The sequence below is a fragment of the Perca fluviatilis genome, chromosome 11, assembly GCF_010015445.1.
Source record: "Perca fluviatilis chromosome 11, GENO_Pfluv_1.0, whole genome shotgun sequence".
Taxonomy (NCBI): domain Eukaryota; kingdom Metazoa; phylum Chordata; class Actinopteri; order Perciformes; family Percidae; genus Perca; species Perca fluviatilis.
The window spans coordinates 6,373,557-6,394,197 of record NC_053122.1 but is presented as its reverse complement, the minus strand read 5'-3'; the positions used below and the strand labels follow the sequence as shown (position 1 = coordinate 6,394,197).

The window sequence follows — 20,641 nt, the reverse complement described above, 5'->3', positions numbered from 1 at the left end:
AAAAGCCCAAAAAATAATCTTATTTAAGACCTAGAACACAATTCCTCAGCAAATGTATGACTTCTTTAAGGCATAAAAATTTTGATTTTGGTATTTGAGACTTTTTAAGACCCAGTGTAAACCCAGAGTTAATTCCATCTGCACTCTAAACATACAAAACAAATAACCTGAATAAAATCACAGCTTCTGGTAGTATTTCTTATTATTTTTATTTTTTTTGACAGCTTCTTCATCTTCGCTCGTTGCCTGACTGGAACCTCAGCCCGTCTCTCTCTCTCGCTGCGAGCTGACGACCTGAAGCCGGCTGAAAACAAACGGCTGTTCCAACCCCGCTGACATTTCCAGCCCAGCCCTCAGATTTGCTGTGCTGCGAGGCGGCTGACAGAGAGGCCAGATGAATATTTATGGCGCTTTGTGCCTCCTGCGAGAAAGGCCACCCGGCTCCCAGAGAGGAGGGCGACAGCTGATGACCCAACGGGCCGACTGACTGCACGTTGTTGTACCTCAACCTCATGCTGGGTTTAGACCTAAATTCTCGGTTTTTAAGCTTTATTAATCCGGGCGAAGCTTGATGTGTTTATGTTTGCAGGAGTTGTAGCTGCTCAAGACAAATCGCACCATCACCACTAGGGGTGGGGGAAAAAATCGATACAGCATAGTATCGCGATATTTCCCGTGGCAATACTGTATCGATACACAGACGCCAAGTATCGATCTTTTATTATTTAAATTGCACATGAGAATTTAACTTTTTGGTAGTAGAATAATAAAATCAATTGCTTATTCAGTCCACCAGATGGCGCTGTTTGTTTTCTGGTGAGGTCAGCGGGGTGACTGTCAGCGTGCAGGAGGATGTAGATAAAATAAACATGGCAGCGTCAGAGAAAGAAATTAGAAATGCACCATCGGCGTTTAAATCAAGTGTTTGGACTTTTTCGGAGGGGACAACTGAGATGGATATGAGACATGGGATTTGCAAGGAGTGTCGTATGCAAATAAAATACTCAGGGAATACCACAAACATGAGGGCTCATCTCACACGCCACCATCCAGAGTAAGCGTGCGAGGACGGTAAAGCTAATGCTAAACCAGCTCACGCAAAACCAACCAACACTGGACACACTTAGCTTGACAAAGCTACCTCCCAATTCAGAGCGAAGCTAAAAAATAACTCAAGCCATCGCCTACTTCATGTGCAAAGACCTCCGTCCATACAACGTTGTGGAAAATGAGGGATTTTGTCACTTGCTAAAAACACTGGAACCAAGGTAGCGTGACTCCGTCGCGGTTTTCACGCGGATACAGCCGTACCCAAGCTCTACAGAGAAGTTAAGCTTAAAGTTCAGGAAAGTTTGAAACCAGCAGAACGTGTTGCATTAACTTGTGATGCATGGACGTCACGGGCAGTGGATTCCTATGTGACTATTACAACTCATTATCTCACAGAAGACTGGCAACTGCTGTCTCGCTTCTCCAAACTAGAGCAGTACGACAAAGTCACACCGGGGCAAACACTTAGTTAGTTAGCTTGACAGTCACATTTTACAGCAATAAATTTCATGTGAGATGAACAAACAGATGTTGACAAAGTTTTCCTTTGGGGACATAATAATGAAGTTGGAAAAAAGGTAATAAATTGCAATATATTGCAGAATATCGCAATATGTTTAAAATCGCAATAATATCGTATCGTGACCTAAGTATCGTGATAATATCGTATCGTGGTACCTCTGGTGATTCCCACCCCTAATCACCACACCATCACCATCCACTGTGAGCTGCAGAGACTTTTACTTACTGACCCGGGGCCATCGGGCAACCCTCACTGTTGAACCCTGCTATTACATAGTTAAAGGTGCAGTAGGTAAGTCTTATAAAACTACCTTTCTGTCATATTTGCTGAAACTGACCCCTATGTTCCAGAAGAACTACATGAAGCAGGTCATTTAAATAATAAATCCAGCTCCTCTGGCTCCACCTACAGCCTGTAGTGTGATTTGCAAAAATCCAACGCTCCCTGTTCATAGGGGCGGGTCTAACTGCGTGTCAATCACTGCTCATGCACACGCATTCATTCTCCCTTGTGGGGGGAGGGGCTTAGGAGACAGTTTTGGGGCTTTAGCAGAAAGGGGAGGGGAGGGACTGAGAAGTTGTCGATGTTCAAATTTTTGGGCTCAGTCCTGGATCTTCCCAAGCCTACCCACAGCACCTTTAAGTGCTTCAATTAGTTTCTTCACCTCTTGAGTGTGGTTAGGAGCTGTAATTTGTATTCAAGTGTGAAGCCGCCTACGCATTATAGGCGGCAAAAACCGCTTTGCGCCGGCCGGTCCATTGATTTCCTACCGCACCGCTCGGATTTGCCGCGCTGCGCTCAAAGTTCAAATTATTTCAACTTTGACCTAGTTGCCGCTGACCTTTCGAAAGCGCAACCAACAGATCCCTGTGTCTCTGGACGGAGACCAGTGAAGGATATTAGAAGTCACTTTTCTGGTGAGCGCTGAGCGTTACTGAGCAGTTGCAAACTAAGAGAGAAGACGTAGATGTGACGTGAGCAACCTGTCTGAAAGTGTGAAGTCTTCTGGTAGCTGTGCCGAGAGAAATCTCAATCATTCCCAATCTTACAGAGACGGAGAGCGTAGGTATATGTAAGGAGATAACATAGGCACAGGCTAATTACTGATCACTAACATGCTAGTTAACATTAGTAATTAATCCTAAACAGCTAATGTAAGTCCAAACTGCCTGCGAGCTTCTCCTGTACTATACGGTAATTCCTCTACTGTGTGACAGTAAGTCTCGTGGTTATGACCCAATCGTTAGCCTATTGTTATAAAAGCGTCTGCTACGGAGCCATAACGTGAGGTACAAGGTAATGGAGCCTTTTATACATTGTCGTGTTTCTTTAGAAATAAACAACGGACAAATAGAGTCTTTAAACTCTTCAGATGTAAAGTTATTCTCTGTCAAAATGACGTCAAAATGAATGGCAGTCAATGGGATGCTAACGGCAGGTGAGGGCTAAGTAGCATCAAAATACCGCCATAGGAGCTACTCGTTGTGGAGAGAGGCTTACCCTAGAGATGTTCCGGTATCGGCTCCGATACTGCCTAAAACACAGTTATCGGTATCGGAAGTACACGGGTTGTACCGGAACATCTCGAGGTACTATACAACAATAGATAACATTATTTTATATCTACCACTGAAGTGTCAAAATTGTTATTACTGTAGAATTAATAAAGAATTTGGGGCATTCATTGTTCATGTTTGTTGATGTTTCACAAAGAGTTTAACCTGAGACAGACCAACAAAGATAGAAATCATATCACATCCATACAGAGATAGTAGTATACAGCTGTTATATATCATATCACATCCATACAGGGATAGTAGTATACAGCTGTTATATATCATATCACATCCATACAGGGATAGTAGTATACAGCTGTTATATATCATATCACATCCATACAGGGATAGTAGTATACAGCTGTTATATATCATATCACATCCATACAGGGATAGTAGTATACAGCTGTTATATATCATATCACATCCATACAGGGATAGTAGTATACAGCTGTTACATCATACCACATCCATACAGAGATAGTAGTATACAGCTGTTATACATCATATCACATCCATACAGAGATAGTAGTATACAGCTGTTACATCATACCACATCCATACAGAGATAGTAGTATACAGCTGTTATATATCATACCACATCCATACAGAGATAGTAGTATCAGCTGTTATACATCATACCACATCCATACAGGGATAGTAGTATACAGCTGTTATACATCATATCACATCCATACAGGGATAGTAGTATACAGCTGTTATACATCATATCACATCCATACAGGGATAGTAGTATACACTGTTATACATCATATCACATCCATACAAGGATAGTAGTATACAGCTGTTAATCATACATCTAATATGTATTGTTTATATAATCATACATAGTGTATACTGTTATATATATACCACATCCATAATGTGTATAGCTGTTATACATCATATCACATCCATACAGGGATAGTAGTATCAGCTGTTATACATCATATCACATCCATACAGGGATAGTAGTATACAGCTGTTATACATCATATCACATCCATACAGGGATAGTAGTATACAGCTGTTACATCATACCACATCCATACAGAGATAGTAGTATACAGCTGTTATATATCATATCACATCCATACAGGGATAGTAGTATACAGCTGTTATATATCATATCACATCCATACAGGGATAGTAGTATACAGCTGTTACATCATACCACATCCATACAGAGATAGTAGTATACAGCTGTTATATATCATACCACATCCATACAGAGATAGTAGTATCAGCTGTTATACATCATATCACATCCATACAGGGATAGTAGTATACAGCTGTTATACATCATATCACATCCATACAGGGATAGTAGTATACAGCTGTTACATCATACCACATCCATACAGAGATAGTAGTATACAGCTGTTATATATCATATCACATCCATACAGGGATAGTAGTATACAGCTGTTATACATCATACCACATCCATACAGGGATAGTAGTATACAGCTGTTATACATCATATCCCATCCATACAGGGATAGTAGTATACAGCTGTTATACATCATATCACATCCATACAGGGATAGTAGTATACAGCTGTTACATCATACCACATCCATACAGGGATAGTAGTATACAGCTGTTATACATCATATCCCATCCATACAGGGATAGTAGTATACAGCTGTTATACATCATATCACATCCATACAGGGATAGTAGTATACAGCTGTTATATATCATATCACATCCATACAGGGATAGTAGTATACAGCTGTTATACATCATATCACATCCATACAGGGATAGTAGTATCCAGCTGTTATACATCATATCACATCCATACAGGGATAGTAGTATCCAGCTGTTATACATCATATCACATCCATACAGGGATAGTAGTATACAGCTGTTAAAACATGATAAAATATATGACACACTGGTATCGGATCGGTACTCGGTATCGGCCGATACGCAAATTCAGGTATCGGAATCGTTATCGGGAGGCAGAAAATGGTATCGGGACATCTCTAGCTTACCCACTTGCAAATACCTGCGCTGTAAAGTGCTTCATGAAGAAGAAGAAGAAGAAGAAGGGGCCACTGAGGGACGAGGAAGAAGCTGCAGCAGGACGCTCTGGGGGTCCGGATCCAGCTGCTGTTGTGGTAAAGAAAACACAACTTTTCATTTTATTTTTCTCTACTTGAGAGGAAGGTTTTACGTGTCCTTCAGTGTGCCGAGTGAGTTTCATGACCCCCCCGAGGGCTTTAAAAAGAAGTGAGAAAAATAATTTGTCTTCTTGTGTTTGTTCAACTCGAGACGCTGATCTGACTCGCCCCGGGACTGTTTTTATAACAACAGCGGGCGTCCGCAATAAAAAGCGACGACAATTTCACCGGATATCTCTCTCTCTCTCCGGCGGGAGTCGAGTGAGGACAGCGGGCCGATTTAGGCGCAGCGACCGAGCGTCTGGAGTCCTGAATCACCGCTCACGTCGCTCCAGGGAGCCCACAACGAGACCAAAATATGAATTTATGGCCCTGCCGAGTGATAGAAGATCTGTGCGCTAAAGTAGAACGAGCCTCTCTCTCTCTCTCTCTCTCTCTCTCTCTCTCTCCATCCATCCATCCCCACAGGTCGTAATCTCCCAGGAAAGGAGGAGAGGAAAATAACATCTCTATAGCAACGGCCGGTCTAAAGAAGGTGAGCCGTTGCGGTGCGGGAGAAGACGCAGAGCGACCACGGGCGCCCGGACACAAACGTGCACGTTCATGCTGGACACATGGTTTCCAAACTGATGTAGATTAGGTACAGCTGAGATACTTTGAGAGGGGGAAGAGCTCACGGTGGAGCAGGAGAACAGCACCGAGGTCTGACGGGAACAGGAACGTTGGGACTCATTTAACCAGCGTTAGAGAAATGCAAAATGAGAGAAACATCTATGTGAAATTACTTTCAGAATGTCTGGTTTGTTTTATTTTTACAGCACGTATTAAAGAAACTGACTGTTATTAGTTATTAATTATTAATTATTAACCACGTTAACTAGAAGGATCATCGGGGGAATGAAGATCTGGAGGATATCCTCCATATCTCTTTCTCCCTGCAGACTTTGAGTGTGTGTGTGTGTGTGTGTGTGTGTGTTTTCCAAAGGTAGGTAGGTAGGTGTGTGTGTGTGTGTGTGTGTGTGTGTGTGTGTGTGTGTGTGTGTGTGTGTGTGTGTGTGTGTGTGTGTGTGTGTGTGTGTGTGTGTGTGTGTGTTTGTCTACAGTGCCTTGCGAAAGTATTCGGCCCCCTTGAACTTTTCGACCTTTTGCCACATTTCAGGCCTCAAACATAAAGATATAAAACTGTAATTTTTTGTGAAGAATCAACAACAAGTGGGACACAATCATGAAGTGGAACGAAATTTTTTGGATATTTCAAACCTTTTAAACAAAATAAAAACTGAAATATTGGGCGTGCAAAATTATTCAGCCCCCTTAAGTTAATACTTTGTAGCGCCACCTTTTGCTGCGATTACAGCTGTAAGTCGCTTGGGGTATGTCTCTATCAGTTTTGCACATCGAGAGACTGACATTTTTGCCCATTCCTCCTTGCAAAACAGCTCGAGCTCAGTGAGGTTGGATGGAGAGCGTTTGTGAACAGCAGTTTTCAGTTCTTTCCACAGATTCTCGATTGGATTCAGGTCTGGTCTTTGACTTGGCCATTCTAACACCTGGATATGTTTATTTGTGAACCATTCCATTGTAGATTTTGCTTTATGTTTTGGATCATTGTCTTGTTGGAAGACAAATCTCCGTCCCAGTCTCAGGTCTTTTGCAGACTCCATCAGGTTTTCTTCCAGAATGGTCCTGTATTTGGCTCCATCCATCTTCCCATCAATTTTAACCATCTTCCCTGTCCCTGCTAAAGAAAAGCAGGCCCAAACCATGATGCTGCCACCACCATGTTTGACAGTGGGGATGGTGTGTTCAGGGTGATGAGCGGTGTTGCTTTTACGCCAAAAAGTTCGATTTTGGTTTCATCTGACCACAGCACCTTCTTCCACATGTTTGGTGTGTCTCCCAGGTGGCTTGTGGCAAACTTTAAACGACACTTTTTATGGATATCTTTAAGAAATGGCTTTCTTCTTGCCACTCTTCCATAAAGGCCAGATTTGTGCAGTATACGACTGATTGTTGTCCTATGGACAGAGTCTCCCACCTCAGCTGTAGATCTCTGCAGTTCATCCAGAGTGATCATGGGCCTCTTGGCTGCATCTCTGATCAGTCTTCTCATTGTATGAGCTGAAAGTTTAGAGGGACGGCCGGCTCTTCGTAGATTTGTAGTGGTCTGATACTCCTTCCATTTCAATATTATCGCTTGCACAGTGCTCCTTGGGATGTTTAAAGCTTGGGAAATCTTTTTGTATCCAAATCCGGCTTTAAACTTCTCCACAACAGTATCTCGGACCTGCCTGGTGTGTTCCTTGTTCTTCATGATGCTCTCTGCGCTTTACACGGACCTCTGAGACTATCACAGAGCAGGTGCATTTATACGGAGACTTGATTACACACAGCTGGATTCTATTTATCATCATTAGTCATTTAGGTCAACATTGGATCATTCAGAGATCCTCACTGAACTTCTGGAGAGAGTTTGCTGCACTGAAAGTAAAGGGGCTGAATAATTTTGCACGGCCACTTTTTCAGTTTTATATTTGTTAAAAAAGTTTGAAATAGCCAATGAATTTCGTTCCACTTCATAATTGGGACCCACTTGTTGTTGATTCTTCACAAAAAATTACAGTTTTATATCTTTATGTTTGAGGCCTGAAATGTGGCAAAAGGTCGAAACGTTCAAGGGGGCCGAATACTTTCGCAAGGCACTGTATGTGTGTGTGTGTGTGTGTGTGTGTGTTTTAAGACACTACATACTGTATATAATCTGTTAGGTGCTCCCATCCAAAGGTCGGGCCACACCCGGTTCGTTATCGATCGCCGGGGCAACCAATAAAAAGGCTCGACAAAGTGACATCATTGTTGCCGTTGCGCCCACCTGTCGCCAACAGTCCAGATGCTTTTTAACGGACTTGAATGAAGTAGTTAATTACATGTAATCAAGTGGATAGAGCTGTTCTTGCAGCTGATTTGGCAGGTTTCTCTCTTTCTTTAGAAGCGGGAAACATGGAGATAAATATGCTGAGTAATAATTAACCAGGTAAAGTATTTTTGGCATGACACGTGTCTCCTGTCTCTTCAAAAGGTTCCAAGTCTTCCTCTCGACTGTGTGTCCATCAGTCGGTTGGATTAATATTTGTACGTTTGTCTGTTTGTCTTTAGATTAATACATAAAACACAGCCACTGATAGACGCCATAATACAAGCAATACGTAGTTAGTTTTTTTTTTTAGGTGCTCCCATCCAAAGGTGTGTGTGTGTGTGTGTGTGTGTGTGTGTGTGTGTGTGTGTGTGTGTGTGTTATATTTTCAATATAATTTCATTTACACATTAATTACACTGAGATTTTTGATAATCATCATCAATGTGTATATAATAACTAAGTGGGGTAAAATGCAAATAATAGAAAAGCTAGAACAGTCTGGTAAATTCAAAAAAATGACATCACTGTCACTACACATTACTGTAATGCAGCCATTAAAACCAGGGACAGACAACACTTATGTCATATCACGATATCGATATAATATCGATATATTGCCCAGCCCTAACCCCTCCTCCACACAGCTGCTAGTAGCCAAGGAGGACACGGAGGATAAGAAAAACATGATGGACTCTTCAGAAGAGGTCATTATCTTGAATTTCTGCGCGGGAAAGTCACAGACGCCACAATCTTCTGAACATAGCCATACTGAGAGATCCAGAGAGAGTTGTGTGGAGCCGATAGTCTTAATTAGCTTTGTAGCAACTCATTTGGCAACGGCTTGAATGCAACGGACGTTCATTAATATCAAAAAGTTACGCACTAGAGCTTTAAAGTGAGAAAATTAAAGAAGAAAAAGGAAAGAAGACAGTAGACTGTAGAATGTATATAGAGATGTAATTATTTTAGCCCATAACTTGTAAGTGATTCAGTGAAATGTCACCGGCTGAATACATTAAGCTGTGAAGCTTAGGCTTAGTGAGTTTGGCCTTTTATTAAGAGCCAGAAATCCCACGGTTCAGTTCAGTCTGTTAGAGAGGAAAATGACATCTTTGTTGGCGTGGTCGGTCGCCACGAGTAAATGAAACATTAATCAAGTTGTTTCTAAAGACTCACAATGAAAGAGACCTTCATCTGAACTGGGTCACAGTATTTACAACTTCGAAACTATGAAAAAATATGGCGATATTGTTAGTTTCCTACAGTCTAAAACGGCCCACAGGAGTGTTCTCCATTCTCATATCTAAACCCAGGGTTTCTGCACAGGGGTGTCGGACTGGGGGAGGGGGTAGAACCCAGGGCCCCTGTGCGTGAGGGCCCAAAAAGATGCTAGAATGAATAGCTGTGGATGCAGGGAGGGGCCCATAGAAAATGCCTTTCTACAGGGCCCAGAAGTTTGTGCTACGCCCCTGTTTCTGCAGGTTTCTCCAAGTCAAATTTAAGACCATTATGAATGAAATGTAAAGACCTAAAAGTACAACAAGTCGTCTGCTACGACTAGGAGAATTTTTAAGATTAAAGTCGTAAATTGATGTAAAAAGAACTCAGATATTCTTTGAGATTAAAGTAGTAAATTTGGAACTGGAATAAATCACTTCTCTGCGATTTTCACACTTTGCAAAGTCATCCAGTGGGCCCGATTGGACCCTTTCGGCACGGCCGGGTCTGGCCCACGGGCCGTATGTTTGACACCCCTGATCTAATGAATCAATTATGTATCAGTGTGAAACAAAGTCTTAGTTGCAGCCCTAAACTCCTGCAGAGCGCTCTGGAAATGGAGCAGTGTTTCCTTTAGGATTGTTTTTTTAGCAGTAGGGGCAGGTCTGTCCGAACAACAATAGAGGCATATTTTCAGTTGTGTCTGAACTGTATTTTTGGAGGAACTATAGGAGCGAACGTTTTGACAATAAGCTCCATCAACACAACAGTATGTGGAGTTAAACTGGACGGGTCCAATAACCTCTGAATAGTTCTACTTGTTGTTAAATTGCAATGTGAGCGGCAGCCAACATTATGCATTATGTCGGCAGCATCATTTAAAAAGGCAACCGCGACTACATTTCCGATTAACCTGACTCCTCCAGATGGATCGCTTCGCATTTGCTCGGCATATCCATCTGGGAACTGACCGTTGGAGAACTTTTGGGAAGGGGCGGAAATCCTGGTTAGCTGATTGGATAAACCATCTGTCTATCACCACCTTTAGTTGGTGATAGACTGGGCCAAATCAACCAATCAGATCGACGAAGCGTCTGAAAATACAACCACAAGCCAGGCTAACCCCTGATGATGCAGGCAAAGCATAGCTCGTTAGCTCAGCAAGCAAGCAACATGTCGGTAAAGGATATTTGCCGTTTGTGTAACGAGAATTTAGGAATAAAAAGGCCCCATTTCAGGTTCCCGGTTCATATTCCAAAAGAAGGATCCAAGAGGAAAAAGCATTAGCGAGAAGCTAACAGAATTAGGGCTACCGCTGTCTGAAAATACTGGTTAGCTGATTGGATAAACCATCTGTCTATCACCACCTAAACCCGCCTCAAAACCAACGCTGATTGGTTGGTTATTTGGCGAACGGCTCCAAATTTTCTCTCTCTCAAGATGCCAGACTGATCTGCGAGTGGAAAACTGGAGCTCGCCAGATCAGGACGCTCTCACGAGGCTAATTTCTGATACTGTGGCGGCAGAAATGTTGCCATGGCGGGCCGCCACTACAAAATCAACATAGAGGAACCACTGTGGAGCTCAGACATGATAGCAGACAAGTGCAGTTGTGTTTTATCGAAAAGTCTCTCTCGAGCTCGAGTCAGCCGGAGACCAAGCGAAGCCAGACGACAGACAGTTTCGGTGAAATGCATTCTGGGAACCGACCCTCAACAGAGCCAGACTTCGCATTTACAGCTACAGAAACCGGTCCAGAACAAGGCCTATAAATCACACACGGACAATGGAGCGGAGTGTTTATCTTTTCCTCCAAACAGACTGTAATTATCAGAGCTTACAAGATCTTTCAGGAAAGAGACAGAAGAGCGAGAGCTGTAACATAACACAAGAGGAATCTTATCAACACCAGATGGAAGGAAGAAGGAAGGAAATGTGCAGCGTTATAAATAAAAAAAGCAGTGCTCAATTTCAACATCAATGCAGCTTTTGGCCCAGATTTCCCTTTATGACACGATCAAACAATAACTTTTATGATAGGAAATTAAGTTTTTATATCGTTTTGAAATGGTAACCCAACACTGTTCCAGCGGTATTTAAAACCTCTGTTTTTAATCCACTTGAACACATTTCAGTCACATATTTGAATTATTCTTCTGAAGAGCGTTTGACTATAGGGCTGGATTTGAAAAAAAGATTATTTTTCATTTGAATGATCCCATATCGACTTCATAAAGTCCAGAATCGATCTCTGTCTGTATCGTATGAAACTAAGACTGTTGGTACCAACTACGCTATGCTAGCTTGTCGGGAAAAGTGGTTAAAAACGCTCCAAAAAAAATGTAGGCTACATTTTGGCGAGGGAAACACTGGCATGGCCGTTTTGAAAGGGGTCCCTTGGGCTCTCGATATATCTGAATGAAATGTCACTCAGTGCTCACTGACTGTAGAGTCTGTATAGCTGCACACTAATTGTGCTGACTGCTGTTGTGTGTTCATGTTAAATATATAAGTGCAATAATGAAACTGCTCTAGGGTCAATTCTTAATGTAAACACAGAGTTAGATAGCCTGGCTGACACCAGACCCTTCTCAGCTGTAACTGAGAGTGGGTTGTGATTGGTTTAAAGCCCGCCTCAAAGGTTGTGATTGGCGTAGAGCTCGCCTCAGCTGTTGTGATTGGTGTAGAGCTCGCCTCAGCTGTTGTGATTGGTGTAGAGCTCGCCTCAGCTGTTGTGATTGGCGTAGAGCCCTCCTCAGCGGTTGTGATTGGTGTAGAGCCTGCCTCAGCGGTTGTGATTGGTTTAGAGCCCGCCTCAACTGTTGTGATTGGCGTAGAGCTCGCCTCAGCGGTTGTGATTGGCGTAAAGCCCGCCTCAACGGTTGTGATTGGCGTAGAGCTCGCCTCAACGGTTGTGATTGGCGTAAAGCCCGCCTCAACGGTTGTGATTGGTGTAGAGCCCTCCTCAACGGTTGTGATTGGCGTAGAGCTCGCCTCAGTGGTTGTGATTGGTGTAGAGCCCTCCTCAGCGGTTGTGATTGGCGTAGAGCTCGCCTCAACGGTTGTGATTGGCGTAGAGCTCGCCTCAGCGCTTGTGATTGGTGTAGAGCTCGCCTCAACGGTTGTGATTGGTGTAAAGCCCGCCTCAGCGGTATGTGATTGGTGTAGAGGACGCCTCAACTGTTGTGATTGGTGTAAAGCCCGCCTCAGCGGTTGTGATTGGTGTAGAGCCCGCCTCAACGGTTGTGATTGGTGTAAAGCCCGCCTCAGCGGTTGTGATTGGTGTAGAGCCCGCCTCAGCGGTTGTGATTGGTGTAGAGCTCGCCTCAGCGGTTGTGATTGGTGTAGAGCCCTCCTCAGCGGTTGTGATTGGTGTAGAGCCCGCCTCAGCGGTTGTGATTGGTGTAAAGCCCGCCTCAACGGTTGTGATTGGTGTAGAGCCCTCCTCAACGGTTGTGATTGGTGTAGAGCCCGCCTCAGCGGTTGTGATTGGTGTAGAGCTCGCCTCAGCGGTTGTGATTGGTGTAAAGCCCGCCTCAGCGGTTGTGATTGGTATAGAGCCCGCCTTAGCGGTTGTGATTGGTGTAGAGCTCGCCTCAGCGGTTGTGATTGGTGTAAAGCCCGCCTCAACGGTTGTGATTGGTGTAAAGCCCGCCTCAGCGGTTGTGATTGGTGTAGAGCTCGCCTCAGCGGTTGTGATTGGTGTAAAGCCCGCCTCAACGGTTGTGATTGGTGTAAAGCCCGCCTCAACGGTTGTGATTGGTGTAAAGCCCGCCTCAGCGGTTGTGATTGGTGTAGAGCCCGCCTCAGTGGTTGTGATTGGTGTAGAGCTCGCCTCAGCGGTTGTGATTGGTGTAGAGCCCTCCTCAGCGGTTGTGATTGGTGTAGAGCCCGCCTCAGCGGTTGTGATTGGTGTAGAGCTCGCCTCAGCGGTTGTGATTGGTGTAGAGCCCGCCTCAGCGGTTGTGATTGGTGTACAGCCCGCCTCAGCGGTTGTGATTGGAACTTTGCAACTGAAATATCCAAAATCAACACTGAATCGGAAATCAAATTGGGGGAAATCAGTGGCGATACCCAGCACTGGACTGAACCGTTTCAAAACAATACAGCTGCAACATGGCTCACATTTCACTGATGATGTAATCTAAAGACAATTCATCCCCAACTGTTATATATAAATAATATAATAATAATAAACTATAAATAAATAGTGAACCGTTTCAAGCAAACATGACAAACATTTCATGGTTCCATCTTCTTAAATGTGAAAATTTGCTTGCTTCTTGTCTTACATTATACACACAGGTTGTGTGTGTGTGTGTGTGTGTGTGTGTGTGTGTGTGTGTGTGTGTGTGTGTGTGTGTGCGGACAGCTTGTTATCTGGGCTGAACCACAGAGCTTAATATTCAGCCAGCAGCCAGATTAGTTCAGGACAACCTGTCATTCTGCAGTGTGTGTGTGTGTGTGTGTGTGTGTGTGTGTGTGTGTGTGTGTGTGTGTGTGTGTGTGTGTGTGTGTGTGTGTGTTTCTATCTTTGCGAGGACCACTTTGAGGTAAAGTTTGCAATTTCTTACTTCCTCAAAAGAGCTGTCTCGGGGTTTTGGATTCGATTTTTGGGTTACTGCAGCTCTTTTCACAAGTAGTTTGTTGTTGTTGTTGTTTCACGTTGTGGTTCCCACAGCAACATCATTTTTGGGGATTCACCTCCCGTCTGGGGACAACAGTAAACCAATTATTTCAGGGCTAAGACTTGGCATTAGTTTGTATTACTATTGAAGGGCGGGTCTTGCCTAGAAGTTGCGTGGGTTCCATAATATCGCGTCTGCGGAGGGTCTGATCGCCGAGCCGCGCACCTCCAAGATTTTTGTAACAATGCGGACGCGGGACGCATAGGCCGCGCTGCAGTGATTGGCTACAGGAGAGAAGAAGTCCGTTCTTTGAGCCGCAATCAGTATGGAAGACCAGACGGTTCGCGGCGACCAGACGCCAGAGACGGGGACGTACTGCGACTCAACACAAAACACTTCAGACTTGACTCGGACTCGAGCTTCGAGACTCGTCAACAACCTGTTTTCATGCAATTATTGCTTTTTAAATCTAAATGTATTCATGTATTTCCATTTTCTTTTACTGGCGCGTATACGCTGGGGAAACATATGACGAGAAAAAAAAAAAAACACGATATTTTTGTTGTACTGCACATTGCTGCAGCTCCTCTTTTCACCCTGTGTGTTGAGCTCTCTGTTTTAGCTACAGAGTGAGGCATCGCACTTCTTTACCATCTTTGTTGGGAGTTGCACATGCGCAGTAGCTAGGGAAGGATCACATCAGCTAGCTAGCGGTTTCTCCAACTTCAGCCTGTACAAGGCAGGATTAGCCGGGAGACTTCTTCTAAACGAGGGCGCACTTCACACTTTGCGTGGAATACCTGCAGAACAGGGACATGGAAGTAGTTCTTTTGTAGATTAGGGTGAACTAGTGTGAGTTGTAGCAGTGTTTTGCCATGGAGAACGAGCTAGCATGCTAGCGCTAGCATGCTAGCGCTACGGTTAGCCCCCTAGGCCCCTGGTTTCGGCTAGTGATGCAGAAAGCCGTGCAGATGTTGACCAGCTCACCCGGAGACTGAAGGCAGGACACATTCAGAAACCGTATCTCTCTCAGAACACCATGGATGGATTTCTTTTCAAAGTTTGTATGCGCTTTTTTTTCATAACATGGGCACTTTAAGGAGAAACCGAGAGGAGAGGTTGAGAGAAATCCACAAGTGACCAAGAAAACATCGAGCTCAGTGGTTTCGAATCGCAGACCAACACGTGAGCCTCTCTTATTACTACCGTTGAGCCCGCTGCAGTGAAGGGGAATCATTTTGAGTAAACATTTGAGCTTAAAATAACTCCCGGGAATGCACTGGAGGTATCTGATTTATTATTTTTTTCCCCCTTCATAAAACAAAGCTGCGATATTTCCGCAGAGCGTGTTCTTGGTCGTGCACCAAAGGAGAGTTTATTCATGTTTTAACATCCCTCCTCTCTCTGCGGAACTAAAAACGGCAATTTCCACATCCAGGCCATACTAACCTCCATATGGAAATAAGTAGAGCTGCAAGTACGAATCAAATAGCTGTCAACTAATCACAGACTATTTCGATAATCGATTAATCGGTTTGGTCAAAATTCTCTGATTCCTTACTTCCGGTGTCGCACTGACCGCTACAAGGAATCATTCCTACCCCAGGCAATACAACTTGTTACCACTTCATCACTGAGTGTTAGATAAGACTCACACATAGACACATAGGCTCTACTGACAGCTTTATATATACTATTTAAGCAGTTGTACATTTTTATTCCCAACGTGCATACCCATTTGTACATTCTTTCCTTTGTATTTTGTATCTTTATTTTTTTGGGAATATTTGTTCATGTTATTGTATCCTATTTAATATTTCTTGTATAGTCTGTATGTGTGCTGTGTGTCTGATATTTTGCTGCTGTGGCACTGAACTTTCCCAATTTGGGATCATTAAAGTCTATCTTAGGCTACGTTCAGATAGGGCTGGGCGATATGGAGAAAAATCAAATGTCACGATATTTTTGACCGAATACCTCGATATCGATACCGCAACGATATTGTAGATTTTAGATAAATAATCATCAGTAATGTGGATATGATGACTAAGTGGGTAAAGGTGAATAATAGAACAGCTAGAACAGTCTGGTAAGTTCACAAAAGTTCATCACTTTACTGTAATGCAGCCTTTAAAACCAGGAAAAGACTAGGGGTGGGGAAAAAATCGATACAGCATAGTATCGCGATATTTTTCGTGGCAATACTGTATCGATACACAGACGCCAAGTATGGATCTTTTATGATATATGTGTTGGTCAGTTTGTCTGCTTGACAATCCCCATTTTGCAGCAATACAAATGAAGTGAGATAAACAAACAGAGAAATGTGTCTTTTTAGATAAAACAGATGTTGACAAAATTGTCCTTTGGGGACATCATTTGAAACTGGGAAAAATTTGAAGTTGGAAAAAGGTAATACATTGCAATACATCACAGAATATTGCGATATGTTTAAAATCGCAATAATATTGTATCATGACATAAGTATCGTGATGATATCGTATTGTGAGGCCTCTGGTGATTCCCACCCCTAGAAAAGACAACACTTAATGTCATATTACGATATTACAATATCCAAAATCTAAGACGATATCTACTCTCATATCACCCCTTTTTTTTTTCCCTTTTTTTTTTTTTTTTTGTTGCGGGGGGGGCACCTCAACGATATCGATATATTGCCCAGCTCTACGTTCAGACTGCAGGCAAAAGTGGTCCAAATCAGATTTTTTTTTTGGGGGGGGGGGGGTCAAGGTGACCAGGTCAGACTCCTTCAGAAGTAGTGTGAACACTCAAATCTTGCCCAGATTTTTGATTTTTCAATTTTATCAGATTTAGACCACTTCCATATATTTGGTACCGGATCAGACCCAGGTCTGATTTTTTTTCCCAACGCGGCCGCAATGTGAACAACCGAGGAGGATTTGATGCGACTTTTACGTCAATCTACATTCGACCTTTGTCACAATTGTGCGCCGGTGGGAGTTAAACTGCGTCTCTGTGAAGCTACTCACAACGCAGTCCCACCAGTCCTGGCTTCGTCTCTGCATCCACACAGGCCTCTGGAGTGAATTTGCAGCCATAACCTCCACAAAAGGCCAAAATCGCCAATTTGTCTCCCTTTCTCTTTATTCTTCTCCTCCTCAGCACCTGCTCGTTAATGTTACGGCTGCCGTTACACAAACATTTTGAAATAAAAGTGAAAAATGCTGACTTCCTCCATAACCTCCCTAACTTTAGTGCAACAGGGTGCTGCGTCTGATGTCAAACAGTTCACACTGGACTCTGATATAGGCCACATGTTAAAAGGTCATGTGAACAGCCAAATAAAAAATCTGATCGAGCAAAAAACATCCAAATTAAGCGTTAAGACTAGCGGTGTGAACGTTATCTAATCTTAAGTGTGTTTTTCTAGTTCCTCTGTGACAGTAAACTGAATATCTTCAAGTTGTGTTCAAAACAAGACATTTTTCAGCATTTTCTGACATTTTATAGACCAAACAACGAATCGATTCATCCAGACAATAATCCACACGTTAATCGACAGTTGTAACTCCGTTTGTGTTTTATCATCGCTCCTCTTTCTGTGAAATAAAACTGCAATTTCCAGACTTTCTCCAGACGACAGATCAGCCCAATAGGGAAGCAAGGTATAGAGGAGGGGAGGGGTATAGGGGAGTTTAATGCCTTGATCAAGGGCTCCTCGACAGCACATGTGGCCTCTGTGAAGCTCTAGTGACACCTGACCGTTGACAATGTCGCCCCCCCCCCACCTCCTCCCCTCCTCCAGAGGAGGAAGGGACGATGCGCGGAAATCAAAAAATTAGGTCAAAGTCTGCGGGGGATGCAAGGGAAAGCGCTGCGTTCGCTGGCGGCGCGCACTTACAGCGTCGGCTGGGGCATGTAAATAATGCACTCGGGCATCTGACCCCATTTCCCCCCCAGACGCACTTGTTTACATCGATACATAAAAACAAAAAAATAAAAACAAAAAGAGTAATGTGTCACCTTCCTCCCCCCCCGCCCCCCCATCCTCCCCTCCTCTCGTTGCTCTCTCAGCTGCAGATTCAGATTCCTCTGAAAGCTGCATTTGCACCAGCAGCAGTGGAAACATTAATATGTGCATTTGCAGTCAGCTGTTAAAATCTCTCTCTCTCTCTCTCTCTCTCTCTCTCTCTCTCTCTCTCTCTCTCTCTCTCTCCATACATGGCTGAGCTCGGCGAAAGCCTCCCCACACTCCATGAGAAACGGGGGGAAAACACAGCTGAAATATGACACTATGATACTCTCCAGGCTGAGAGTGAGTCTGCAGCAATGTGACATATCAATCTGAAAAAGAAGAAGAGGAGGAAGAGGATGAGGAGGGAGGAGGGAGGAGGGAGGAGGGGGGCTAATGAGAAAATCAATACCAAAGGCTGCATTTCAGTACCTTGCAAAAAAGAAAGCCAATGTGTGTTCTGGTGTTATGGAAAAGAAGCTGGAATATAATGGGAATCATTCAGCCCTGCCAAAAGCTGCCTGGCTGCATTGTGTCATGTGAAGTGTGTGTGTGTGTGTGTGTGTGTGTGTGTGTGTGTGTGTGTGTGTGTGTGTGTGTGTGTGTGTGTGTGTGTGTGTGTGTGTGTGTGTGTGGTAACAGCTGCACACCCCGTGCGTGCACATAATCTGAGCAGCATGCCCAAACTCTGCTTGATGGGATTTTCCCAATACGACAGTGAAGAACAACCCTCTACGACGACGACAACAACTTCTTCTAGCGACAAACACCAAAAAGGTCAACGTCTACGGCGTTCCTGCGATATTCCCACCGGGACAGACAGCACACGATGCCCCTCTGGTGCTCAGCGGAGACTTTAAAAGTGTACTTCGGGGTGGCGTTTATGGGCCGTGATGGAAAGATGGCTGCTTTTTCTGTTTTATATCGTCGGAAATGGAATATTTTGGGGTTTGCAATTTGCACAAAAAGCTATTTAAAAGTGTTAAATTGGTTCCTCGCAGTGGTGTAGTCTAATGTATTGTAGTGAGTATACTGTACTGTACTGTATATGTATGGGCCAGAATGGGAGGGGAGGGGGGGGGGCATATCACAGTGGGGGGTCTGGGTGTCCTCCCACAGGGACATTTTGAGCGTCAAAGACTTCATTTCCTGCATTCTGACACACTTTTATGCAAAAAAAACACAGATGACAATTCAAAATATAGCAAAATTATAATGGAAAGTATGTTGTTGTGGGTCATCGGGCATTTTTAAGAGGGTGTATGGAAATCCTGGAGCTTTCTTAGTGGGTATTACTGCGTAGACCTGCGTATCGCGTAGACTACACTGCTGGTTTCTCGGGCGCCTGGGTAGCTCACCTGGTGGCCCTTTGTTGCATCTCTCTCTCTCTCTCCTCTCTCTCTCTCTCTCTCTCTCTCAATAAAAAGGCCTAAAATGCCCCAAAAATGATCTTTATAAAAAAAAAAAAATTGGTTTCCGGACACTTGTATTGGTCACTTTATAATTAATGCATTGGAGAAAAAAAAAACTGTCATGGCTCAATGGCTGCAGCTAGAGGTGTAACGATTACCGGTGCAACGGTAAACCGCGCTAAAAATGTTGACGATAACAATTACAGTTTTCGTTTAAAATATCATTATCATCACGGTGGGTTACCGCGGTGTGGAAACCGCGTGTTCCCAGCTTCGCCAGAGTCTCCTGAAGTGGCCGCGCGGGCGCCATGCGTAGCCTCCAACATGCGTTCAGCGCTCAGGACATTAATCAGCCCTCTAAGAGGACCGAGTCTGAAAGCATGGGCATATTTTGGGTATTATAAGAAGGCCGAAGGACAGTTGACTGAAGATAGTTCTCCTGTCTGCAGAACGTGCAGGATAAGCCCTTGTTCCTTTGAGGTTAAAAGTTGCACTTCTGATAAGGTTTTGCCTATATTTTTGTAATATAATAAACACCGTTACCCTTTTTGAAACTATTTCAGCTTGTGTAGGCCCTACATTTACGTTTCACTTGTCCATGCACAAAAGTCACTTGTCTGTTATTTTAATACAAATTTGTGTGTGTGTTTTGCTAATGCCGAATTCGAACAAACCGACATCCAAACACTATCAACATTTATAAAATAAATACAGTTGAAACGGTTGAAACAATCGTGTCCTGTATCGGTAACATAGACGTAATGAGTGGCACATAACGTGAAGTAACATGGCATTTTATTTTGTTTGAGTTTAAGTAAATTTCTCTTCCACTTTCCCTACAAAAAATACCCAAAAAAATACGAAAACCGTGATCATTTCGGTCACTATAGCCGTGAGGTTCCATTTTCATACCGTTACATCCCCTATAGCTGCAGCCCTCATTATGAAATTCTTTTAGAGTTTTTGTAGTTTTGTTGGAAACATTTTTCCTCTAATCAACAAAAACAATGTTTTAACATAACTACACTGCTGCTTTTTGGTTTTATATAATCATATTAACTGAATGTTTGGGGGGTTTGCAATTTTGCAAAATAAAGATGCTAAATTGGTTTCTGGACCAATGTAATTGGCATCATTTTACAGTTTTGTAGCAATTTAAAGAGTGAGAATCAATTCATTCACTGAAAATAGATAGTCAATAATTCAATTAA

At 43.4% G+C, this 20,641-nt stretch overlaps 1 protein-coding gene and 1 long non-coding RNA gene across 2 annotated transcripts in view; one reads left to right on the top strand and one right to left on the bottom strand.

The window, feature by feature from the left end:
* The window catches only part of LOC120568642 (disco-interacting protein 2 homolog C-like), a 199,914-nt gene that overhangs the window by 178,149 nt on the left and 1,124 nt on the right, over positions 1 to 20,641 (bottom strand).
* LOC120568643 lies at positions 1,216 to 6,104 on the top strand. The gene is made up of 2 exons (XR_005640739.1): positions 1,216 to 1,268; positions 5,730 to 6,104. It is a non-coding gene; the product is annotated as an uncharacterized LOC120568643 (long non-coding RNA).